The sequence below is a fragment of the Astatotilapia calliptera genome, chromosome 7, assembly GCF_964374335.1.
Source record: "Astatotilapia calliptera chromosome 7, fAstCal68.1, whole genome shotgun sequence".
Taxonomy (NCBI): Eukaryota; Metazoa; Chordata; class Actinopteri; order Cichliformes; family Cichlidae; genus Astatotilapia; species Astatotilapia calliptera.
Window position 1 is genome coordinate 33,748,076 of NC_137428.1, and position 27,049 is coordinate 33,775,124.

Here is a 27,049-nt window from a genome sequence, read left to right on the forward strand (position 1 = left end):
CCTTTAAGCACTTTTTATCAGATTTGACTGGATATATATGCAGTTGTCATACCTCAATGACCATTGAAATGAAAGCTATTCTAGATAATGCTTTAATATAACCACCCAAATAAGTGCAAAAATGTGTTTTAATATGCCTGCTGACTCACAGGAATCGGTTCTGGAAGCAAAGTGGGAGTCATCAGTTTGAATTTAAGCTGATGATGTTCTTTAGTACACTTATACTCAGGGGTGCACATAAGTGGTCCGCAGGTGCACATTCACTGTCAAAATATGTACGCGTTTGCGTACATATAAAAGGCACTGTTTCTGTCCGCTAGAGTGGGATTTTCACGGCATATTCTGCACCACATCTCTGTGCGTTCATCATTTGTTTGAAGCCAGTTCACCTCCTGCAACCACTTTTCTGAGAGTACGCGCTTCTTTTGCGGTTCGGACTCCTTCTGACATTTCGTTGGAGGTCGAGATTAAGGAGCTTGCTTCTTCGACATCTTTAAGAGTTCTAAACAAATGTCTGTCCACCTCCAGGAAATCTTATGTACTCAAACGCGCGTTGCAACTTCTTATCTGGTGCGCGTCTTTTATTTTGACATTGAATGCGCACCTGCGGACCACTTATGTGCAGCCCTGCTTATAGTGGTAAGGAGTTACAAAAAGAAAAAGTAGCCTGTGTGCACTCTAAGAAATAAAACGTTGGATTTAATTGACAAAGTTAAGGCAATCTTTTCCACAAAACCTGGTCAATTAAACATAAATCAATATGGTTGTTATCTGCAATTTTAATGGTGATGTATATCAGAAGTGAAATTGTTCTATAAAAGCAACAGCTTTCCTTTCATTGTTATTATTTAACACCATTAATTAGAATTTAAACACTTTGTTCATTTTATTAACTGTATTGCTTTAGGTTCAATTGACAATATTAATTTGAATTTAATGGCACCATTTAGATTGCGTTTTGGACCTAATTAATTTGATTAATTATGATTTAATTAATAGTTTCATCTATATGCTAAATGTTTAGGTATCAACAAAACAAGTCTAGAAAGGTTCCTGAGTTGTCATCTATACATTGTAATTAGGTGTTTGGACCTTTCAGAGGTCTTCAGCAAAGGTCTAACACTTAACTACAGAGTACAGGTGACAACTCAAAAACCTTTTTACACTTGCTCACGAGTTACCATTTATAACATTCAAGATCCTTGCACTTCAATAGAAAACTCTTACACTAAAGCTTACATAAAGTGTAAATGCAAAAAAAGGGTGCTGCATCAACAACTTTATTTACGGTGAGCCTTGACAAGGCAAAGCTTCTACAGGGAACAACACTGCATAAGGCAATATTAAATGCTTAAAGTGCATGACCAAAATTTAAACATTGGAAACAACTTTCCGAGTTTCAACAAAGTGACATTGTAGTGTGCCGTAAGATGTCAAATTCAATACAACTGTGATTATAGTCAGATCTGCAGATTTACCACAGCAACTTAAAAATCACTGTATAATGCAATTACAGTACAGAAAATAGTTAAGTGACACAAAAAGGTAAAAACGATTTAGTCCCCAGTTCCAAAAATCGGATTCAGAATTATAAGTTTTCTATTATATAATAAATTTTACAATAAAAAAATGCATATAGCAAATCTCAAAATATTCTTAATTAAATGCTAAGACCAAAAATCCAGTACTTAACTTGAGTACAGGTGAAAACCTTAGAACCTTTTCACATTTGTTTGCACATACACTTTAACATTTATAACACTCAAGATCCTTGACCTACAATGGAAACCTGGTACACGAGAACTAATATGAAGTGTAAATACAAAAAAAAAAAAAAAATTGTGTTGCTTTAACAACTTGAACAAAAGCCTTCAATGAGGCAAAGCTTAAACAGGGAAACAACACTGCATAATGCAACATTAAACGAAGTGTGTAAAATAAAATGTAAACATCTGAAACAACTTTCCAGTTTCAACTAAGTGACAGTGTAGTGAGGAGTAGGATGATTTCAGGATCTACAGTTGTAGGTCTGCAAGGGCTACAGTCTGCAGAATTACCACAGCAACTCAAACTGAAGAAAATGTTGTGAAACAAGAAAATATATCCATCTGCGTAATTTTGTCCTCAGTTCCAAAAACTCAGTTTCTGAATTATGTTTTCTTTTCCACAATCAAAAGAGTAAATCTCCTAAATATTAAAAACTATGACAAAATATTTACAAACAAGGATCAACATATATATATTTATAAACTTTTAAATAGTAAAACAGAGCACTTATTTTGGGAGACATTTCAATCTAGAAGAGTCATTGCGTCTCCTTTTGGCAGAGTTTGTTCTTCAGCACTTGTATTTTGTTAGACAGTTTGTTGTCTTCCAGTCCCATGAGCACCTTCTGGAAGAACTCAAATGTGTAGCGAAGTGGCTTTGGGTAACTCAGATTGAGGCAGTAAATTAGCCCAAACAAAAGTGCACACCCGCTCGTCACATCGTGAAGATCCTGCAAGACTGTGCATCTCTCGATAATGATGCCAACATCTTTAAGGGAGTAATCAGGCTGTGCTCCTTCATGGATTATTTTATAAACACGCCAAATCCATCCTCTCAAGCTCTTCAGCTTCCATCACGTTGAAATCCTGAAAAGGACAGAAATATTTTAAATCCGTTGTATTTTGGTCCTTGCATCATCTATCTATTCACTCCATTTTAGTTAAAATGGTCCACACTATCTTAATTACACATATCCCTGAATGAGATTGAGGAGAACAGACCAAAGAAAAATGTGGATTTAAGACTATCACCAAATAAAGACCAAGAAGAAGATACATGAAACATGGACAGAGGGCAGAAGGAGTATGCATTAATAATATTATCAATATTCTGCTGACCAGGGTCATTTTCTTTAGTTTCGCATAAAACAATGTAAGTGAATGGAAACAAAATCCTAGTATTTCCCATGCACTTTATTGTTGTAAGCTAATTTAAAGAAAACTGATTGCTGCCAGAACAGGAGAATGCCTGGGCTTGTTTAGAAAATACATTTTTCAACTTACAAAACTCTGGGAATTATGACAGTCAAAATTTTACTGAGGGGTGGAATATCCCTTTAAAAATAAACTTACCATGTACTCTTTGATGAGATTTTCAGGGTTCTCATTCAGGTATATAATCACAGCTTTAAGGATGCATTCACGCTTCACTTCGATTCGGGAACTCTAAACAACAACACATGCAGCGCAATTACTTTTTTGAAGTTTTTAGAGACCCCCACAGAACTTAAGTCAATTTTTATTGTTTTTTAACCAATTCATAATTGTTTAAGTAATTTTAAACATGCTTTTTGCAAGCAAGTAGTTTTTTGTGTTAGAGAATGAGAAGCTTACCAATTCATTCCCATAAAGATTATAAGTTATGAGTCCAATTACACTGATCCAATTACACTAATCATCCACCTGATGATTAAGTGCCGGCCATTCTGGCTACCGAGGGAATTTACAGCAGTGATTATTACGGCTGTTTACATTCCCCCACAAGCCGACACTGACCGTGCACTCAGGGAACTGTACAGCGCGATCAGCAGCGAGGAAACCGCACACCCAGAGGCAGCGTTTATCACAGCCGGAGACTTTAATAAGGGAAACCTGAAGAAAGTCTCACCAAAACTCCATCAACACATCCTTTTCAACACACGTGGAAACCGGCAACTCGACCACTGTTACACCTCTTTCCGGGATGCGTACAAAGCCCTCCCCCGCGCCCCATTCGGCCAATCAGATCACTGCTCCATCCTGCTCCTGCCCGCCTACAGGCAGAAGCTGAAACAGGAAGCTCCAACCCGGAGGGCGGTGCACTGTTGGACGGACCAATCGGAGTCTGCGCTGCGGGACTGTTTTGATCACGCGGACTGGGAAATGTTTCACGTGGCCGCCAGAGACATTGACGAGTACACAGACTCAGTCTGTGGATTTATCAGGAAATGCGTGGAAGATGTCGTCCCATCCAGAACAGTCAAATCCTTCCCAAATCAAAAACCCTGGATTAACGGAGATGTTCGCGCGGCACTGGCGGCACGGAACACCGCCTTTGCCTCCGCGAACACATCGGACTACAAACACGCACATTACCAACTCCGGAAGACGATCAAAGCAGCCAAACGTGAGTACAGGGACAGGGTGGAGCAACAGTTTGACAACCCTCGGAGTATGTGGCAGGGACTAAACACGATCACAGACTTTAGAGGGAAAACCAGCACACCGCAGACCACGGCCTCTCTGTGTGAGGATCTAAACGTATTCTACGCTAGATTCGACACAGCGAACACCATGAGACCGGACAGTGTGCGCACCGCGGATGACGTCAGTGCGCACACTGTGTCTGAGGAGGATGTGCGGAAGTGCTTCAGGAAGGTGAACGCACGCAAAGCTACTGGTCCGGACGGGATTCCCGGCCGCGTCCTCAGGTCATGCGCGGCTCAGCTGGCTGGAGTGTTCACACACATCTTCAACCTTTCCCTCTCTCTGTCTGTAGTCCCAGCCTGCTTCAAAATGGCCACCATCGTCCCTGTACCCAAATCCTCCACCATCTCCTCATTGAACGACTGGCGACCTGTAGCCCTGACCCCCATCGTAAGCAAATGCTTCGAGAAGCTGGTCAGGGACTTCATCTGCTCTGCACTACCCGACTCACTGGACCCTCTACAGTTTGCATACCGCCACAACAGGTCCACTGATGATGCCATAGCCCTGACACTACACACTGCCCTGTCACACCTGGAGAAGAGAGACACGTATGTGAGAATGCTGTTTGTAGATTACAGCTCAGCATTCAATACCATCGTTCCCTCGAAGCTGGACAGGAAACTGCAGGATCTAGGACTGAGCAGCTCCCTCTGCAGCTGGATCCTTAGCTTCCTGTCTGACAGACGCCAAGTGGTCAGACTGGGCAGCATCACCTCATCCCCCATCACACTGAACACTGGTGCTCCACAGGGGTGTGTACTGAGCCCTCTCCTATACTCACTCTACACCTACGACTGCACAGCCACTAACAGCTCCAACATCATTGTGAAGTTTGCGGACGACACTACAGTGGTGGGTCTTATCACCAACGGTGATGAGACGGCTTACAGGGAGGAGGTCAGCGCCCTGACCCACTGGTGTCAAGACAACCATCTCACCCTCAACGTCGCAAAGACAAAGGAGTTGATAGTGGACTTCCGGAGGTGCAGAGAAGTACACACCCCCATCACCATCAACGGCGCTGCTGTGGAGAGAGTGAGCAGCTTCCGGTTCCTTGGCGTACATCTGGCTGAGGATCTTACGTGGTCAGTACACACAAACAAAACAGTGAAGAAGGCACAGCAGCGCCTCTTCTTTCTCAGGAGACTGAAAAGATTCGGCATGAGCCCCCGCATCCTCAGGACCTTCTATCGCTGTGCCATTGAGAGCATCCTCACTGGATGCATCACCACCTGGTATGGCAACAGCACCGCCTACAACTGCAAAGCTCTCCAGCGAGTAGTGCGGTGCTCTGAACGGATAATTGGAGGTGAGCTTCCCTCCCTCCAAGACATCTACAGGAAGCGGTGCCTGAGGAAAGCGGGGAGGATCATCAAGGACTCCAGTCACCCCAGCCATAAACTGTTCAGACTGCTTCCATCAGGAAGGAGGTTCTGCAGCATCCGGTCCCGTACCAGCAGACTGAGAGACAGCTTTTTCCATCAGGCCATCAGACTGCTGAACACGTCATAGACACCTCAGCTTCACTACTGGAACTTCAACATTATGCACTCCACACTGTATATAAATGCCACTTGTTTTGCACATATTCAACTCTGTATATTTTATATATTTTATTATTATTATTATTATTTTATTTTTTTACTATTTAATTTGTAAAAATGTGTATACACACACACACACACACACACACACACACGTAGGAAAATATTTAGTATACACATCCAGAAATGCATACACTATTATATATTGTACATATATTTATTAGTTTCAGGTTGGCCATTCTTGTATTTTGCTCGTTTGTGTTGTTGTGTTTGCACATCTCTGTTGCTTGTGGGGCTCGCACACAAGAATTTCACTCGCATGTGCTGTGCCAGTGTGCCTGCACATGTGATGTGACAATAAAAAGTGATTTGATTTGATTTGATTGCGATACATTGGGTCGTGGAAAATGCAGCTTTAGCGTGGTGTACCACCCGAAAGAAGGAAGATAAGTGTTGTTGCATAGGAGTACTGTTCAAAGGAATCAAAAACATTTTGATAGAGATTTCCAAAAATTAATGACAAAAAACTACACACTGTCACGTTAATGAGGTATGCGGGCTACCACCACATTTGCAGTATTTATACCAAGTTTGAGTGAAAAAAAATAATCTACTGTGTCACTGAGTTGTGGCAAAATGTGAAATGTTGTCTGCCTTTGTCTTTTCTCAGTGTAGCTAATTATTCCTTTGGACAATTAATGAGTAACAAAAAAAAAAGAAAAGAAAAGAAAAAAGCTACAATGCCAGCAACGGCACTTATGGCCTCTAGGGGCATGAGTTACTTAGTTCTGCTTTGTGTCAGGACCAAGTTCAGAATATAAGCCAAAAGCGAGATGAGAAGTATAACGCAGGAGAGAACAAGCATAAAATGACCCAAGAAAGTTAAAAATACAGGTTAATAACCAGACCTGAGATCAACCTGCAACTAATCTATTAGTTACAGAACATTATAACAAGTAGGGCTGGGCGATATGACCCAAAATTCATATCTCGATATTTTTTAGCTGGATGGCGATATAAGATATATATCTCGATTTTTTTTTTTTAAAGCCATAAGTTAAGAACAAAAAGAGAGTTCTTAGTCACACTGTGTCCCAGATGTCACACGGGCATTTTCTTTACATACAGTGTAGATGTACATGAAGAAATTACTCAAAAATAAATTATCAGCATTTATTAAATAATCATGGTCCATAAATAAAAGAAAACAATGTTGTTTTTGTGCATAACAAAAAGCTCACAATTGTGCAGTCAAAATGTAAACTAATAGACGCTGAGCATAATAACAAAGAGACAGATTTCACAGCTGCACCACGTCTCTGAACAGGTGCCATTTGTGGTCCTTATACACACACAGTACGTATCACTCCGCGAGGCTCCTCCTCGGTAGCCGTAATCCTCCGACAATCCATCAAGCGGTGCAGCTCCGTAGCTTAGCAAAGTCATATTAAAACATTTTTTGACAGATTGCCGAGCGCTGTGTACCACATAAAATCGGTTTGCGGTCAGTAAGCACAACCAGAATTCATACATAAGGCGCACTGTCGAGTTTTGAGAAAATGAAAGGATTTTAGGCCGTGCAGCTCCTCCGGGCTGCATGTCGTTAGCGCGGTTAGCTCGTTAGCGTGGTTAGCTCGCTAACACGTTGACGCCGTCCAGCCCCACGCACGGTAACTCGCTAACGGAGATTTTCCGCTTTCATCTTGTCATTGCCTGCAGGTGAAGCTATGGGGGAGGCGGAGTTGTGTTCAGTGAAGGAGAGGCGAGGCCGAGTAACGTTGCGTAGAGACAAAAGTGGACGAAAGAGAGGCAAACCTGCGGCTCCACAAGTATAATTATAACGTAACATAGACTATATCGATATAAACGATATTGTCACATCTTATATCTCGTATGAAAATATATCGATATTTTTAAAAAACTCGATATATCGCCCAGCTCTAATAACAAGACAGAATACCTGTGAAATTGCAGACAACGCTGCTGTGATCCGCCGCGCTGTTTCCCCTCCTTTTTTTCGTAGAATCTTCATCAACTGGTCAGAGTACTGGTCAAGACTGCTCATGAATGTGGACAGCAGTGGAACTGTGGTGATAACCTAAAAGACCAAATAAGAGAATTCAAAATGTAAAATTGCGTATTAAGGAAAAAGTAAATAATATGAAAGCATTAGGTACCTTCAACATGCACTTTTGGAGCACAGCTCAAATCTCCGCAGCTCCAAATTCCACAACCAGCAACCTGAGAGAAAAAGAAAAACAGAAAAAATTAATCGTGTACAGTGAGACACATGCAAAGGGGTAGCACAGAGATGGTCTAAACTTAAGAACAATCCTGTTTCTTTTAAAATGTATTAATAATACAAGTTAAATTTCAAATGCTCCAAAATTTCTATTACTCATTTCATAAATCTTTTCCTGTGAGCACGTTTACCATTATATACCGGAGCAGCCCAGTCTGTGAACGTGACCCACTTGCCCCCAAAAATAAAATCAAGTATACTGGGTGGCTAGTGCTCCGTTTGTATCGGTTTGTGCTGGTAAAATCCTCGTTTGTATCGCTAGGTGTCAAAGATATTACACTTTTATTTAATAGGTCATTCAGAGTTCACCCCCCCAAAGCAACACGAAAATGGCCCAAAATAGGTCAAAACATGCCACAAAATGCTCGGGTGCGAGCGAGCATTTCCTACGACTTCTACATCACCCGGACGCTCACTCGCGCCCGTAAGCACGGGGAGCGTGCTCGACGCCCGTGACGTCATCGCGGAAAAATAAAACATTAATAACCAGTTAACCGTAGCAGCACAAATGTTAATTTTACCGGCAAACAAGCACTAACCAAGCAGAGCATTTTGTGGCATGTTTTGGCCTATTTTTGGCCGTTGTCGTTTTGCTTTGGGGGGGGGGGGGGGGGGGGGGGGGCTCTTCAACTCTCAATGACCTATTAAATAAAAGTGCAATATCTTTGACACCGTAGCAAACAAACGGAGCAATAACCACCCAGTATACTTGATTTTATTTTTGGGGGCAAGCAGGGGTCACCTTCAGAGGTCTCTTTGAGACTTGATGCGCGAAGATATGCAAACTACGCAGCTAGCGGTTCTCTTCAGTGAAACAGAGTATGGACTCGTCGACAATCACTGCACATGTATCCCAATTCTTGTTCGGGCTAACGTTCTCCTAACTTGATAGTGCAATAAAACAAATAAAATAAGTGTGCTATTCGGAGTTCGAATGAAATTTTAAACGCAGATGGGACAATATGCAAATGAATGTTTCCAATGCTAGCAAAATGCTACAACCTACAGAACACATACTGCCCACATATTTACCGGAAAAATATACGCCATATATTATCACAAAGTACTAGTTAAATTATATTCTATTAAAAATAGGAAGAAATTACCTTAACTCCAACGGATGAATCGTGATTAATCCCTCTTTCCAGACACGTGGCCAAAGCACACTGTGGCGTCGATGAAGAAGGTCAACGCGTATGCGCGAAGATTTTTTTTTCATTCTCTGCGCATGCTCAGAAAGGATGTGGAAAGGGCTCTTTGGATTTAATTAAATGTGTTCAATGAATTGGAAATATCAATATCATTTAACATTAAAACGGTATAGAATTAATTAAATCAAATTTAAAAATATTAATTACACCCATAAGATTAACAATTTTAAGTATATTGAACATAAAACTAAGAATTAATTTTTAAAAAGCCCATGTTTCATTTCTTAGAGTGTGGAGCATGGATTTATACACTTCAGAACATTATTGGCTAAATCAAAAGAGCAGTAAACCTTGGAGCAGAAGCAGCAGGACAAGTCAGCTTACCACAGCATGTCTATAAAGAAAACAAATCTACTTCAGCTAGCAAGAGAAATTATTATGTGATTTCTTTCTTCTTCTTTTTTTGTGTCCCGTTTGGATCTTTAGCCATCAGAATTGTTGTCTTAAGGCCAAGAAAGATGCCAAGCGGATTTATTTTACCAAGTGGATCATCATGGCCTTGCCATATTGGTCCATTTGATTGACCTTTATTATACAGTAATTATGAATTTATTTTATTTTCAGTTGCTACAAACAGGACAGACATGAATGGGGGATAGGACAGGGAGAAAGAATGAAAGAAAGAGAGGGAGAGAAAGAAAACCAAAGGGGAGAGGAGACGGTGAGAAGGGGGGGGGGGGGGGAGAAAGAAAAAAAAAGAAAAAAGAAAAACAAACAAAACACCTGGATCACCTGTATGGAGAAAAAAAACAGAAGAGAAAGCAAACAACAAAGAGCGACATAATAAAAAAAACAGCACCATCACAATAAACTAGCTAGCAGTAGATATCAGTAGATAGTAAATAATAAACGATATTGTGCAGCACGCAAGATAGACAGTGCACAACGTGCTTTGAAGCAGCAGCCAAGAAAGCTGTAGTCCGCGTCTGTGAACACCCGTGTGTACACCTGTGTGCACACCTGTGTGGATCAGCATGCTTGTATTCCAAAGGTTTCTCCATGTAACGATCTGCTAGGGAGTGTGGGGAGCCATAGCCCCGTCCTCCAGGGTATGAAGCAGGTATGGAGGAGATCCAGGCCCCAGACATCCAGAGGCCCCAGAGTACGAGGACCCGAGGAGGACCACCAAAAGGGGGGGAACCGTGCCACTCCTGGGAAGAGCTGAGTAGAGCCCCACGGAGCAGATGCCAGAGGGGGTTGCAGTGGCGTGCCCGCGGGCTCTGCCGGCAGGCAGCTGTGCCAGAGAGGACCGAGCTTCAGGCCCAGAGGCCTGAGGGCATCCCACCCCCGGAAGGAGCCCAGCCGGGCCACAGGCGCCCGGCCCCGCCAATCGGCCACCAGGAGTGAGCCGGTACATACATGAGCGCCCAGCTCATGTATGTACCGGCTCAGTGATTTATTTCTAAGTGGGTCATTTCCCTGCACTGTATTGCTATAATGGGACTGCCAACCACCTGCCAAATCCCACAGCCCAGTTACCATTATTTTGGATGTATGTGGGAAATATGTGGGCACCAATTCTGAGCCTAAACCTATGTTCTTGCTGTGATTTGTATAAAACTTCAAAGAAACTGCTTTACATATGCATTATTCAGCTGGTGCTCCCTGTCCATTTTTGTCAAATACTCTCCTTTTCAATCCAAATTTTCAAAATTTAAGGTTTGCTTTTATATTTTATCCATAAATTCATAAGACACACCTACACTGCCAAAAGCAAGATTGATATAATCTCTTTTGGTAATCACACATTTTTATAGACACGATTCATCTACTGCTATTCCTGAGGATGAAAGTACAAGCAATGCAGGAGATTAGAGACACTGTAATTTCATGAAATATACTAATTTATTCATAGTGCAGCTATGGTGGTTTATGGGTTTGTTTGTTGTTGTTGTTTTCATTTTTCTTGCAAGAAAATAGATAGATATACTTACAGTGCATTTAGTGATGTTTCTAAAACAGAATATCTGTTTTATGTTTATTTCTCTTAAACAAAAACACAGCTCTTGGCAGCAACTTTGTTGATCAACGGGTCTCTTAAGGACTTCTTTAGCATTTCATGGAAGGCATTGTGAGCCAATTTTTAGAGTTTAGTCTTTTCTTCTTAACAAAGACAGAATGAAGCAAAAGGAAAATCGTGGACATTTTTCAAACACTGGCATCAAGGAGACCAGAACATTCATAGTATATCACTATACTATGAATTAGCCTTGGCAAGTCAGTGTTTTGTCAGTAAAAGTTAGACTGAGGTAAAATGTCTCTATCTGACCTCACAGTCATGGAACAAGGATATTGCAACCAGTGAATTTAAAACATTATCAAATGCCAAAACATTGAGATAAATTTAATGGAAACCATTTCGTTTCTCATGCTGAGCTTATTACAAATTGGGAATATGTGCAAAAATGGGAATATGTGCAAATCAATACACCAAATGGGCGAAAGTACTGGACAACATATCCATTGCACAATTATGAATCACTTAATATGATAAGGAGATCCTGCAGGTCATTAATGTATAAAATTAAAATAAAATGTATTTTTAGTGACACAAGATACAAATATTGAAGCAAGATGTATAATTAGAATTATTTATAATAAATATGAATAAATCATTGCAATTTCTTTAACCATAAAGAATAACTAAATCCTTCAGGACAATGTCACATCAATGCACTGAACTCACTATGTTATCCACCTAACAGCCTCCACATGTTCTCACTGTAATTTCCCCACTTAGGAATGAATTTATGCTGCACCAACCTGAATGTTTGCAGGGAAATCAAACACATTTCACTCGCAGTACTCGAGCTGACTTGAATGACGACTTGTACGCGCTGACTCAACGCCCTCACAACAACCAACACATCATCCTCCACGGCCGTATTTCGTACAGGTCCACAAGTACCGCTGCTTCGCCTCTGAACGAAATCGGTCTCTATACAGTCCATTCTCTTTTGAGCTGCTTTTAGCATCTTGTAATCGTCGTCCCAACACAGTGTGTTTGTTTTGATTCGTAGACCCCAAAAATGGTGCCGCGCTCCCACAATGCATTGCGGCGTGACGTCAACTCCAAAGCCCTCTTAGAGCTGCTTGCTCTGTAACCTTATGTCATCTACCACTCATTCAATGATTTACAGCATTTCCCAATCACTTCCCTTTTTTTCTAAAAGATCACTTACAGCTGATTGTGGAATATCATGAATTTTATGAAGTGACTTGTTGCAAGTTGATAATCTCAAGTTCAATGACCTCTTTAGAACAACTCATCCATGCTTTTTGTTCCACTTATTTGGGTTCGGGTCATGGGGGCAGCAGTCTGAGTAGAGAAGTACAGACTTTCCTCACTCTGGGGACCTCTTGGGGAGGGGGACATCCTAGTCACATGACTGAACCACCTCTGCTATATCTCCTTTCAATGTGGAGGAGCAGCTGCTCTACTCTGAGTCTGTTTCGAATGACTGAGCTCCTCACATGATCTCCAAGTGAATAATTACGCACACCCCACTTTTCAGTTATTTATTTGTAAAAAGTGTTTGGAATCATGTATGATTTTCGTTCCACTTCTCACGTGTACACCACTTTGTATCGGTCTTTCACGTGGAATTCCAATAAAATTGATTCATGTTTGTGGCTGTAATGTGACAAAATGTGGAAAGGTTCAAGGGGGCTGAATACTTTTGCAAGCCACTGTAAACTGGAATCAGCTGTAGCAAGTGCAGGAAAAAAAACAAAAAAACATGTTTGTTTGATTGTCTTTTTTTTTTCTGTCAACCCCAACTGCAGATCACTGAAAAACCTTTGTAACCCAAATAATTACATAATTGTTTTTGAACTGTAATTGCGGAATGTACAGTAATAAATTACTTTATTGCATTATTGAAAATGTATTGTAATTACAGCAGAGTAATATGTTACTTCCAGCACTGCTCTACGGTAGCCCCTAGAGACAAAGCACATACAAACTCCAAAACAATTGCAAATTCCAAAACACATGCAAACTCCAAAACACAACGGAAGTGCTCCAGGACGCTAGGGGCAGTGTTGAGCTTTTGTTACCAAGTAACTACACAAGCCAGGAAGTACCAATGACCGGATTTGGGCTGTATCCCAATTCAGGGTCTGCAGCCTTTGTCACTACCCGATCCGTACCGGAAACCCGATCGGTACCCGCATGCGCGAAAGGTTTCTACTTCCGGTCGTAGCGTTTTACGATAGTTATGGGTCAGAGTATCTGTTAAGATGTTAAGAATAACAAGTATATCTTAAAATGTTTGCAATAATGAAGCATTTCAGTACAATGTAGACAAAAACGAAAAATAAAAAGAAAGTTACGGATCAGGACTCTCCGATCCTTACTGCGCATGTGTAAAGTCTGACCGTACAAATCGTGTCTACCCGATCCGTACCGCGCATGTGCAGATGTTTTTTTTTCTTCTTCTGTTCGTTTAATGGCAGTTTACTCCCCAGTGTACGAGGATAGCGCCACCTGCTGACCGAGCAAATAAACCCTATTATAAACTGAATTATCGTCATTACAAACGTGTGTTAAATTTGATTTAGTGATAGTCGAGTGTGTTTATGCTTGTCTGTGAGGAAAGGATTGTTGGAATAGTGATGATGATGTGCGCTATCACTGTCAATTGTCAGTAAACACTTCATCTGGCTGATGAATCTACACGTGAGATATTACAAAGTCTGCATTATTAACTCTGTAATTAGGTGCCATTCTTCTTATTTTACAGCACTGTTGCTCAATCGGGGGACGCTCTCTGTTGAGGAGAAAAGCATGAATTTCTTTGTATACGGATTATCCATTGTTTAAATGTCACGGTAGCCGAAAAGGAGGGAGAGCTGTTGAGAAATGCTAGGAGCTAACTGGGCGATAACCGTATCATTCAAATATATTGAATGTCGCAATGTTGGCAAAGAGAGGAAGTGACGTAAGATTTGCGCATGCGGGGTACCGATCGGGTTTCCGGTACGGATCGGGTAGTGACAGCCTTAAAGGCCGCATTTTAAGGCCGATTACATCACAGCGACACGACGAAGGCTGTCCAAATTCAAAGGCTGCTCTAAATGCGGCCCTCAAATGCGTCCTTAATTTCCCTGAATTTTAAGGATGGGTCAGTGTAGCCTTCATGGCCCAACATATCCCAGATTTCATAGCGCGGCGGTGGTGTGGATAATTTTGCCGAAAAAAACGGCGGAAGCGGAGACGCCAAAGAATAAACTTTCAGAAGTAAGTACTGAATATTATGTCACTTATTTATGCGCAAATGTTTTTATAATGAAGAACATTAAAACATTACTGTTGGCCACATGTCGGGAAAGTTATGTGACATTAGCGATGTTTGTACTGACTTGGTTTTAAAGCCTTTACTTCAAAATATATGCCGTTCAATAGTTGACTTTAATCTTACAGAGAGTGTGATGATTTTATGGATAATTAAAGTCAGTCATATATCCACAAACACAACAAGCTGAAAGTCAGTGATGCTGCTCGGTTTGCAGTCCTGAATATCACGGCACAAGCAGGATTCACTGCACTGTTAATGTTAGCTATGTTATATTGCTGCCTCTGTTCGGTGGTGTCGAGCCAAACGGACTTTAACGTGTGTTTGAACGAGCTGACGGTTCACTCGTTAAGCTGAAAGAAAGATGCTTTAATCACAGGAGTCACACATGTGTTCACTGTACCATCTGGGAACTCTTCTTGTTTCGTAATATCACAAACACTGAATCCTCCTTCTCTTGTGCTGTTTTGTAGCAGTGTATACACCCGAGACTGCCACCTGTCTGTCTGTCCTGCACTCTCTCTCTGTTTCTTTCTCTCTGATTGTGTAATAAAAGTATGAACATGTATTTATAAGTTACACTTGTGTTTGAATCCTGCAGCTTATCACACATTTGATTTCCAAGTGTGACAACTGCAAGTGTCCAGAGTGAGGACAGACTGAGAGACCCACTGCTGCACATCATCTGTGAGGCTTTGCACCCCTGATGATCCACCAGGACAAACTCAGCAGTGTGTGAGGAAGAGGAGGAGGAAGAGCCAGCAGCAGCTGACAGATGGAGAGAATAGACAGACTGTTCCCTGTTTGTGAAGGACTGCTAGAAAAGTTTAAAATAACTAATTGTCTGTCCTGAATCAGTCTTATTAGGTAATGTTCAAATAATGTTATCATTCCAGTGTTTTCAGTGTGGGAGAAAGTACTCAGGGCCTTCAAGTTACACACTATGAAAGGCAGCAACAAGTGTAATATTCAGAAACCTAAAGTATGTATCAGCAGCAGAATGGAGCTAAAAATAAATGTTTGTTTCAGTTCTATGAAGCTTTGAGTATTTTGGATTAGTAGCACTGCTGTGTTTGTTGCATCATATTGCTGTAATTGTTTATATGCTTTATATATTCTGAGGTAAGTTGATCTATAGTGTTACATATTCTATAAGGATGTTATGTGTTTGTATACTTTCTGCCCAGTTTGACCCATTTAGCAGAAGTCAGCCTGTTTAAGGCTCTGATATCTATTCTGTATGACTTAAAGCAGTTATGACATGGTCTGATTTTCTCACCCAATAAAGGAATATTTCATATATCAGTCTACTCTTCATTTTATCAGAAACAGTTATCACAGCTCGTACATTGTCTTTTTATAAATATATGTAAGCAATGAGCCAAATTTAGTAATGCCAACATACTGAAGGAACAACATTTGTCTCTTATATACGATACACCTATATATGCACTGTCAAAGATACTTGTCTTTGAGTGAAGATTTAAGGTGATAAGACATATAAATAACTGCAACTTGAATCTGTACTGAAGCTCAGTATTTGACACAGAGTTCATGTTCACTACTGTAATAGCTAATAATGATTAATATAATAACTATACCTACCTTATCGTGGTGGAGGGGTTTGTGTGTCCCAGGGATCCCAGGGGCTATGTTGTCTGGGGGCTTTTGCCCCCTGGTAGGGTCTCCCATGGCAAGTTGGCCCTGGGTGAGGGACCAGACAAAGAGCGATTCATAATACCCTTATGAAAAGGACACAGAGGGAACAGTTTACCCTGCCCGGGATAGGGTTACCGGGGCCCCGCCCTGGAGCCAGGCCCGGGGAGGGTGCCCGAGGGCGAGCGTCTGGTGGCAAGAAGAGTTCCCAGATGGTCCCACAGCCCGAAGAGGAGACATGGGCTCATCCTCCCGCAGGCCCACCACCCGCAGGAGGCGCCATAGGGGTCGGGTGCATTGTGTGCCGGGTGGCGGCCAGGAGCGGAGGCCCTGGCGGAATGACCCCCGGCTGCCAAGACTGGCAATAGGGACATGGAATGTCACCTCTCTGGTGGGGAAGGAGCCTGAGTTAGTGCGTGAGGTTGAGAGGTACCGGCTAGATATAGTCGGGCTCACCTCTACACATGGCTTGGGCTCTGGAACCAGTCTCCTGGAGAGGGGCTGGACTCTGTCTCAGTCTGGAGTTGCCCCTGGTGAGAGGCGGCGGGCTGGGGTGGGTATCCTAATATCCCCTCGGCTTGCTGCCGGTACGTTGGGGTTTTTCCCGGTGGACGAGAGGGTTTGTTCCCTGCGCCTTAGGGTCGGGGAACGGGTCCTGACTGTCATCTGCGCTTATGCGCCGAGTGGCAGTTCAGAGTACCCAGCCTCACGTGGGTAACGACAGCGAGACCTGGAGGGGCGTGATTGGGAGGAACGGCCTCCCTGATCTGAACCCGAGCGGTGCTCTGTTATTGGACTTCTGTGCTAACCACAGTTTGGCCATAACGAACACCCTGTTCGAACATAAGAGTGTCCATAAGTGCACGTGGCACCAGGACGCTCTAGGCCGTAGGTCGATGATCGATTTTGTAATCGTATCACCAGACCTGCGACCATATGTTCTGGACACTCGGGTAAAGAGAGGGGCTGAGCTGTCAACTGATCACCACCTGGTGGTCAGTTGGATCAGGTGGCGGGGGAGGACGCTGGACAGACCTGGTGCACCTAAACGCGTAGTGAGGGTGTGCTGGGAACGTCTAGCAGAGGCCCCAGTCCGCGAGATCTTCAACGCACACCTCCGGCAGAGCTTCGACAGCATTCCGAGGGAGACTGGGGACATTGAGTCCGAATGGACCATGTTCAGAGTCTCCATTGCCGAAGCTGCTGCATTGAGCTGCGGCCGCAAGGTGGTGGGTGCCTGCCGTGGTGGTAATCCCCGAACCAAATGGTGGACACCAGAGGTGAAGGGAGCCACCAGGCTGAAGAAGGAGTCCTATCGGGCTTGGTTAGCCTGTGGGACTACATGTGTTTTGTGGACTTGGAGAAGGCATTCGACCGTGTCCCTCGGGGTGTCCTGTGGGAGGTGTTGCGGGAATATGGGGTGTCTGGCCCATTGCTACGGGCCATTCGATCCCTATACAACCGTTGCAAGAGCTTGGTTCGCATTGCCGGCAATAAGTCGGACTCGTTCCCGGTGGGTGATGGGCTTCGCCAGGGCTGCCCTTTGTCTCCGGTTCTGTTCATAATTTTTATGGACAGGATTTCTAGGCGCAGCCAAGTGGCGGAGGGCTTTCGCTTTGGTGGCCTCAGAATCTCATCTCTGATTTTTGCAGATGATGTGGTTCTGTTGGCTTCATCGGGTGAAGGCCTCCAGCTCGCACTGGAACGGTTCGCAGCCGAGTGTGAAGCAGCAGGAATGAGGATCAGCACCTCCAAATCTGAGGCCATGGTTCTCAGCCGGAAAAAGGTGGAGTGCCCACTCCGGGTCGGGGATGAGTTCCTGCCACAAGTGGAGGAGTTCAAGTATCTCGGGGTCTTGTTCGCGAGTGATGGGAGAAGGGAGCCGGAGATCGACAGACAGATTGGGGCTGCAGCTGCAGTAATGCGGACGCTGCACCGGTCCGTCGTGGTGAAGAGGGAGCTGAGTGTAAAAGCGAAGCTCTCAATTTACCGGTCGATCTACGTCCCTACCCTCACCTATGGCCACGAGCTGTGGGTAGTGACCGAAAGAACGAGATCGCGGATACAAGCGGCGGAAATGAGCTTCCTCCGAAGGGTGGCTGGCCTCTCCCTTAGAGATAGGGTGAGAAGTTTGGCCATCCGGGAGGGGCTCAGAGTAGAGCAGCTGCTGCTCCACATCGAAAGGAGCCAGCTGAGGTGGTTCGGGCATCTGACAAGGATGCCCCCCGGGCGCCTCCTGGGTGAGGTGTTCCAGGCATGTCCCACCGGGACGAGGCCCCGGGGCAGACCCAGGACACGCTGGAGAGATTATATCTCTCGGCTGGCCTGGGAACGCCTTGGTATTCCCCCGGACAAGCTGGAGGAGGTGGCTGGGGAGAGGGAGGTCTGGGCCTCTTTGCTTAGGCTGCTGCCCCCGCGACCCGGCCCCGGACAAAGCGGATGAAGATGGATGGATGGATGGATGGATGGATGGATGGATGGATAATAACTATAATATTGGCCATATTATATTTGCATTACCAAAGTGATATGACTTTAGTCTCATGAACAACATCAGCTAATTCTTATTTACTAACTAATCTTGAAATAACTGTTCAGTACAGAAATGAAGCCCAAAAATCATGTTTTACTGTCCTGTGGTCTCAGCCTCAGATACTTATCAAATCACACAAAGCTCTTGTAGAAACAAACAAACAAATGAACAAAATATGTTCTCCTTCATTTCTGTCAAACCAAGTTGTATGACATGTTTCCAGCGGTTAGTATCATGGTTGCTAGGCAACCTGGGAAGCGCGACGGAGACTAGACCGTCCCATACAGACAAACTTGTCGTTTATTTTGCAAATCGAGCTCAACACTGCTCCTAGCGTCCTGGAGCACTTCCGTTGTGTTTTGGGGTTTGCAAGTGTTTTGGAGTTTGTACGTGCTTTGTCTCTAGGGGCCACCGTACTGCTCTGAACAAAATTGACTTCACGACACAATCTTGCCAGTTACTGTAGCTATTTAGTTTTCCACTTTTTAAAAATGTTTGCAACCTTTGCATAAGAGCTGCTTCTGTTGCTTTAGTAGCATCCATAAGGTTTGTGCCTTTAACACATTTTTTGTTGCTTGTGTTTACTTTTACACTCTAAGACAAAAATAAAAAAACAAACAAACCCCCTCCCCACATGCTGTGCACTACTTCCAATGACCTACTGGTCAGAGGAGCTACAACCTCATTTTAGGATTGCTTGGGTGCCTTGCCCCCCCCCTGCTCACTCCTATGCCTACTTTCACCCATATTGTGTTTAACGACCTGGGCCCAAGCACACTTCAGTTTGTCTCGGCAGCTGAACTACTCTCTTTCATGCTCTCTCTTTTACACAGACAGACATAGCTCTCTTGTGGGCACAATGAGGTTCATGGTTGTATTTTGTGTGTGTGTGGGGGGGGGGGGGGGGGGGCTATTGCTTAGGGTATTTTTGAGAAGTGGCTACACATCATCTACTCGCATCTTTGATAGATTATTTAATACTTTAACATGGAAACCTTCACACGGGCAGCTGTCATTGAGGAAGAGTTGGACTTTTATGCCCGGGTATGAGAGATTCCACCTAAAGTCAGGCCCAGCTCTCCAAGCTTACTTGAGCAGGGCACACTTAATCATATTGTGCATACACGTTTTAATAGTATGGCTTTTATTCTTTCTTATTGAGTGATGCATACTTGTACTTACATAGAATTACAGACCAAACAAACAACACACAAACAAAGAAAAAATGGTTATTGGATAATCAAACTTGTCATAAGCTGAAGAAGTGTCATTGTAAGTCTCTGACCTCACTAATTTAATCTTTGATATCTAATATGAAATATGGGTATTTTTTTCTATACCTCACATATGTTTCTACCTTTTATCTATATTCAGATTTTTTTGTATGGTTTTTTTTTTGTGATTATCTATAAATGTGATCAACTGCAGAGACTGCAGATGAAAATTAGTCTGTATGGCAAAATCTGGCATATTTGCACGAGTAATTCAAATGCTGATGTTGAATAATATTACTCTATTTTTAACAAATAGAAACTTAAGGATCTCGGGAAGATGTGTAGCGATCACTCTACTTAAACAAATTACACTTTAGAAGTCAGAGTGCTTGGTATGGATCACCTAGTGTGACCCCACCTTTAAACAACAATCAGCAGAACACAAAGACATGGTACACACTCCTGCTCTTTATTTTGCGTCTCCTCCTAGGGGCATGACTTCCAGTACACCACAGCTAATAAAGAAAAGTGAGTACTCAAGCAACATAAAACACCTGTGCCCATTTAACTCCCTCTGTCTGGCCTAGTTGCCTGAATTACTCCCTCTACATCTCCCTCTTTAACTGAGTTCCAACCATACTCTGCTTCCATGTATGCATTCTTCATAATGCCCATACTGCATCAGTGATTCATTATTATTCACAGCATTAAATATTGAATACAGTATGCATATTACTATGGAATACTACTGGTGAATAAATAATCCTAATGTTATCACTGTTAATTACAGCACTGCTTATATGGGCTCAAAGAGATAACTTACCTTTGCAAAGTTTTAATTCTTTGTGAAAGCAGCATTGGTGATTATACTGGGAGTATAAACGTTATGCAAAAAATAAACACTATGTGTCATTACCGATCCCTAGCGCTCCAAGCAGGTTAAGATAAAGACATGAATGCTGATGGTATTCAAGTGATTGCCTTCGGATCTGAACACATCAGAAGACTAGTGGCTTGATTTCTAATTAAATGTTTTAGTTGAGCAGCTTCCACCACTGCATCTCGGGATACACACTGACATATTTACCATGCCATGAAGGAATATTTGTGTCCCTGGCAGCTTGGCTTTTCAGCAGCAGTGTTGTATAGAGGATGCTGCCTGCTTGGTGGGGGTATTTATGCAGCTTCTAGTCACTACCATGTTTTACTTCTATTATATATATGACTCTCAAGAGAGCATGACCCTCCAGCCTTTACTCTATGTTCAGCTCAAAATGTAACTTTGATAACATAACCATTATGATCCCATATTCTAGTATTACTTTTCATAGTTTTCTAAAACTTGATTTTGAACTTTTAGTTTAGAAAATTAACTGCTTTCTCTATAAAGCTGATGGGGGGGGGGGGGGAATTACATTGCGACATGACCATGTTCTTAAAAAATCTTATCTCTTCAAAAGCCTGGCTGCCTTGCAGTGTTGATAAGCTTGCATGTTTTTCCTGTTTCTCATTGCAGTACCCAAGTGTGTCTGAAAAGAACACACAAAAGGATTTTCATAATTTTGATATTCTGAAGATTTTTATCTCCTGCTCTGCCTATTATACAGTCTGAATAACAGCCTATAGCTGTTTAACAAAATTAGATATTTAAATCACTTTTTCATATCAGGGATATTCTTGGCTCTTACTGCTTCTAATTCTGATTATACATGCTTTCTGGTACTTCAGCGCTACTGTTTCAAAACACCACCAAGAAAACTATCCAAACAGTTTTGGTGATGTAAGTTTAATCTCTCAGCATTATTCATATACAACACTTTGACTCTATTTCTGTGTAAAACAATAAACAAATTATTCTTAGTGATTAGACTTCAAAACACATTTTAATTAAATGAAACCTTTCTTTGATATCATATGACATGTCTGTGTGACATTGTTACAAGTTATTAATTTTTTTGCTCCTTTTGCTGTTAAGTAAATTATCTTTCATCTGACAAGTGCAATTAAGGCAAAGTTATTGTAAAAGTCAGAAAATTTAGCAACCTTGCTGGTGAACTAAGACGACATTCATGTCAGCCCAGTTCTTCATAGCGAAAATGTGTTAGCGCAGATGTGACAAGTTTCATTAATAACTTTCTTACTACACCACATACGTTTCCATTGCATGCTTGAAACACCTAACAAAGCTCACTTATTTATCATAACTGTTAAAAACACTCAAATGCATGGTGTACTCTGGACAGCAACATTAGAAGGGAAATGCAATCTAAGTGCAGACTCGGGTCTTTCCAGTAACTTTGAAACAGAATTCCTTGTTAAAAAAATGAGAACAGAGACTAGTGGAGGAGTTTCCAAATCTTCACTGAATCAAAGTTACAAATTCATACATGACTTGAAGCATTTGAGATACAATGACAACATTCTCACATCATCTGGTACCCAATAAAAAGAAAAGTAGACGATTCAAACAGCTTGGTTAAGGTCAAGGAAAGACTGTGATTATGTTAAATGGCAACAGTTATTAAGCACAAGGATAAAGGTCTAAGGCTAAAGGCTCTGTCATGTCCTTACAGATTACAGACCCAATGAGCTAAATTTTCAAGTTTTCATTTTGGTCAATTTTTAAATGCCTGTCATGTACGGTATCATGAATTTCATTTTAGGGGTTCCACAATAGGTGTATATGCTTTAATGTTAATGTAATTTTGTCTCATGTGTGTTTATTAAGGCCCCAATCCTGGAAAGCTCAGCGTGCTCTGGTTGGTCGATCGGAATGCAAAATATGAGGCAGCACATTAATCTAAAAGGGCTTTGTTTGTTTTGTTTCATTTTTGCTCATTGTCTGACAAGATAAATAGAAAAAAATGTAAATGAGAACAGCGTTATGGGAATTACTCTGAATAAAATCTAGCACACATGAGCACTGAGAATACGTAAAGGTAAGTAATCCGCAGGGTCCTTCAGTTACTTAGATGCTGAGTGTGCGTGAAGACCCTTCAGTTCACTCTTAGCCAACAACAGCCAACAACAAAGCATTTGTGGTGCATTGCTCAGACCAGAGGCATTTTTACAGTGAGCAATGGTGGGCTGTGAGGCTGCATGTGGATTTAGTTGATGCAGCTTTTCCTTCCATTTTGAGGGTGTGCCAGCACTTTCTGTGAGAAATATAACTCCCAGTTGCCTGGAATTTGGCCTTATGTAACTCGACAAACCTTTAACATGGACATAATGGGGGTTCATATGATTATTGGGTTTTCTCTGTATGTATTATTGTAGGGTCTACCTAACAAAATAAAGCACCTTGAGGCGACTGTTGTTGTGATTTGGTGCTGTATAAATAACATTGATGAATTGACAAAATACACTGAAAACAAAAACAATCAAACTGAGATACTTTAGCCAATTACAAAACTAAACACCAGGATACGGTTAGATGCAGTCATGGTCAGACGTTTACATACACTCAACACTGGCATGAATGTCATGGTAATTTGGGACTTTTAATGATTTAGTTGAACTTTTGTTTTTTCAGGGTAGAACTGTTGTGATTATACTGCAGTCACATTTAATCAGTTCCAAAAACCTACAGGTAATTACAGCTGCCAAAGGGGCATTGCTTGGGATGGTTTCTCTCTGTTCCACATTATTCTTCCGCCAGGCACTCTCCTCCCATGTGGCCAGAGCCTTGGGACTTCTCGTTCTTTAACCAGACACACCTGATCATTGTCTCCTTCATCAGCATCAGTATAAAGGGACCAGCATAACCATCCAGCCTCCACCAGATAGCATGCCTGTCATCAGTGGAAACAGGCCAAAATCTGTTCTCTGTGAGCTTTGATGTGTTTCCCTGTGCTTACATGTTTTTCCTTTGTTCCTAGTTCTCCCCCTGTCGGCTGAAGAGTCTGAAGATGTTCGGTGCTAACTCTTCTCTAGTCTCAATGGTGGAACTCCATTTTTCAGGGAAGTGTCAGAAGAATCTTTAACAAAACATTTAAGACCACAGAGTCTCAGAATCGTGTTTTCAATAAATGTACTTGCAGCAAGGAGTCATACAGAGTACTGCAGTGTATAGAGTAGGACTACAGCATGCAAAGTCTAACCTTTATTTATAGTGGGGTTCATTCTGAGTTTTACAAGTACTTAATGTATGAAACTTTCCACTGCCCATGCTGACATGCTAAGACCGGTGGTCTTATCTTTATTACCCCAGCTATTCTGCTTTCATTTCGGTTTCCTGTTTCACAAATCCCCTTCCAAGTACCCCAATAATTAACTGCTCTCCTGCAGACTTAAGTTGAGATATGGTTTAACAAAATTTCCCATCAGGAGCTTTCCCTTTTTGGCCCTGGAAGGAAACCTCCCTGAGTGGTCTTTCGCTCCTACTTTCGTTAACCTGCCCCTGCTGCAGTCAAACAAAGATTTAGAAACATTTATCCTGCGTCTTGTTTGGTTCTGCTTTGAGTCCATCTTAGTTATTTGGCCACACGACCGTCACAACGGGCTCAAATACACTGAGTTAAATCTTTTATAAGTGGGGCTGAAGGTTCTACAATGTATTTTAACTTGACAAGGCCAAGGCCTCTTAACTTCTTGTTGGTGATGATGATGATTACCTACAACTGGTAGTCTGTTTGCTAGCATAAAAAGGATTTGTTTGACAGTAGTCATTGGATTAACCAATACAGGGCATACCCATTCCGAATATTTGGGAAATCCAAGGAGCAAGATCTAACAAGGAAAACTGTAGATGTAACCAAAATGAAAAGACCTCTTGAAGCTCTTGAAGTTCTTAAAGAACTGCAGATTCCAAGATCATCAGTTCATACACTTGTATGTAAGTGCGTGTTACTCAGATGTGTCACCAATTTGCCAAGATCTGGAAGAACACCTAAACTGTCACTCTTAGATGAGAGGAAAGTAGGATGTTCAGAAAACCACCAAGGAAAAATGACCTGAAAAATGCTGGAACACCAGCATCACGGTGAAGAGAGTTTTTAATGGCTATGGACCAAAACAGTGCCAATGAAAACAGTTGCTCCATATTGAACATGTTCAAACCTTAGAGCTGAAATTTGCAGCTGTCCATATGGACAAGCCAAATATTTTGGGGGGAATTTTCTTTGGTCAGATAAGACAAAGATTGAACTTTTTGGCCACAATGAAAATACATATGTTTGGAGGTGTAAAGTTGAGGCTTTCAGAGAACACTGTAATAACACTTTACCAACTGTCAAGCATGGTGGGGGTAGAATTATGCTTGTGTGGTGTTTTGCTGCCCATGGTATTAGTGCTTTAGTGAATGAAGTGAATGAAGAAGGAGAAGTAAATCTAACTAATTCAGTGGTTAGATAGTTGAAACTTGGTTGGGTGTTCCAACAGACAGTTTTCCCAAACAGACATCAACACTGGTTTGGAACCTTCCCAAAGCCAAAAATGTCAGCATTAGTGGGGGCGTACTTATCGCTTGCCACACTCATTTTGGATTAAAATCATCAAAATGTGTGCTGTGCAATAATTTCACTGTGGAAAAAGAATAGTTTAAAGAAATAATTAAAAGCCAGTTAGTTTTAATGTACAGCACTTTGTGTCAGCTGTGGTTGTTTTTGATGATGATGATGATGATGATGATGATGATGATGATGATGATGATGATGATGAAAAGCCCAAAACTACCATGGCGTTCATGCCCATAGTGAGTGTATTTAAGAAACCACAACTCTAAATATAAATACTATGGAGGTTATTGTTATTAAAAGGGCACAATTTATTCATTTTTCTGTATCTGAACTTAAGCATTATTCCTGTTTACAGAACTTAAATCATCCACCACTCTGACCTCCACACTCTTATTTTTTCATCTTCCCACACAGTAAATTACTACTTTCTGTATTTGCACAGAATGTTGGCAGTGCACTGCTCGCATGAAAATTGTGAGGTGAAAACTTTTCCGAAATGAACACAATGACCTCAACTAAAAGAAAAAAAACTGCATGCATCTTCTCATTTTATATACATTTGAATGAAATTATTGATTTACACTGGCAACTGGTATTCTTGAGAGCCACTAATATGCAATATTTCATATGTTTTATGAATGCACAACTTTTGAAAGCATGGTTAATTTTTTTAAAGCTCTATTTCAAAAATATAAAAGTAATCTCAAAAGTCAAAAATGACTTCGCAAAATTAAAAAGATTAGATTAGAAACCCACATAGCAGGCAGGTCTGGCCCGGATCTGGTGTCAAGCCGGCACTGCTGGCTGACTTCTGGCATGGTATGGTATGTAATCCAGGTATGGGCCAGGCCTGGCGTAGATGGCACTGTTTATGTGATGGCATGCCATATCTGGCCCGATTGTGGTTTGGTTTATGTGGCCTAGGCTCATAGAGAAGACTGGTGTCATGGCAGGGTGTATGTCAACCAGATGTGGGCCAAGTCTGGCAATGATGGCACTATTTATGTTCATATTTTCCTATTTTAGTTAGAACACCCATTGCCATGTTGCAATACTATACTGCTATGGTACCCAACATTTCAAATGCAGGTTTGACAGATTTGTGAGTGTACACTTTCTCCAAAACCTAGTGAGGGTTTACTCATGTTTACCACTGGCTGGCTGTAGCTCAGGCGGTAGAGTGGGGCATCTACTGATCGGAAAATTAGTGGTTCGATCCCCGGCTCCTCCAGTCTGCATGTCAAGGGTGTGAATGTAGTTAGAAAGCACTCAGTTTAAAGAACGTTCGTGATTAGGTGGCATGTTGTATAGAGCATTTTGATTAATCTGCGCGAGTAGAAAAGTGCTATATAAGAATCAGTCCATTCACTGCCTGAACAGAGTTTTGTCATGTTACTTTTGCACTATTATGTTCCAGCACATGTTATTATTACATGGCTTGATTAGGGTACACATTAGGCTGACATCTGGGGCCAGAGCTGAAATTGTTCTGGGTCAGCACAGGGCCAGCAGTGCGTCTGCAACTGGCCTTGTGCTGGCCCATGTGTGGGCCACCTCTGGCAAACCAGATCTAGTCCACCAAAGGGCCGTCATTCTTTGTA

At 42.0% G+C, this 27,049-nt stretch overlaps 1 long non-coding RNA gene across 3 annotated transcripts; it reads right to left on the reverse strand.

Moving 5' to 3' along the window:
- Positions 1-1,262: 1,262 nt before the first annotated feature.
- LOC145430077 (uncharacterized) lies at positions 1,263-13,476 on the reverse strand. 3 transcript variants are annotated; one of them, XR_013910484.1, is made up of 5 exons: positions 9,188-13,476; positions 7,957-8,020; positions 7,740-7,877; positions 3,120-3,212; positions 1,263-2,633 (listed from the first exon to the last, which is right to left on the reverse strand). It is a non-coding gene; the product is annotated as an uncharacterized LOC145430077 (long non-coding RNA). The 3 variants fall into 3 exon arrangements; XR_013910485.1 differs by lacking the exon at positions 9,188-13,476 and having other exon boundaries at positions 7,957-8,664; XR_013910486.1 differs by lacking the exons at positions 3,120-3,212; positions 9,188-13,476 and having other exon boundaries at positions 7,740-8,669.
- Between the last annotated feature and the right edge of the window lie 13,573 nt (positions 13,477-27,049).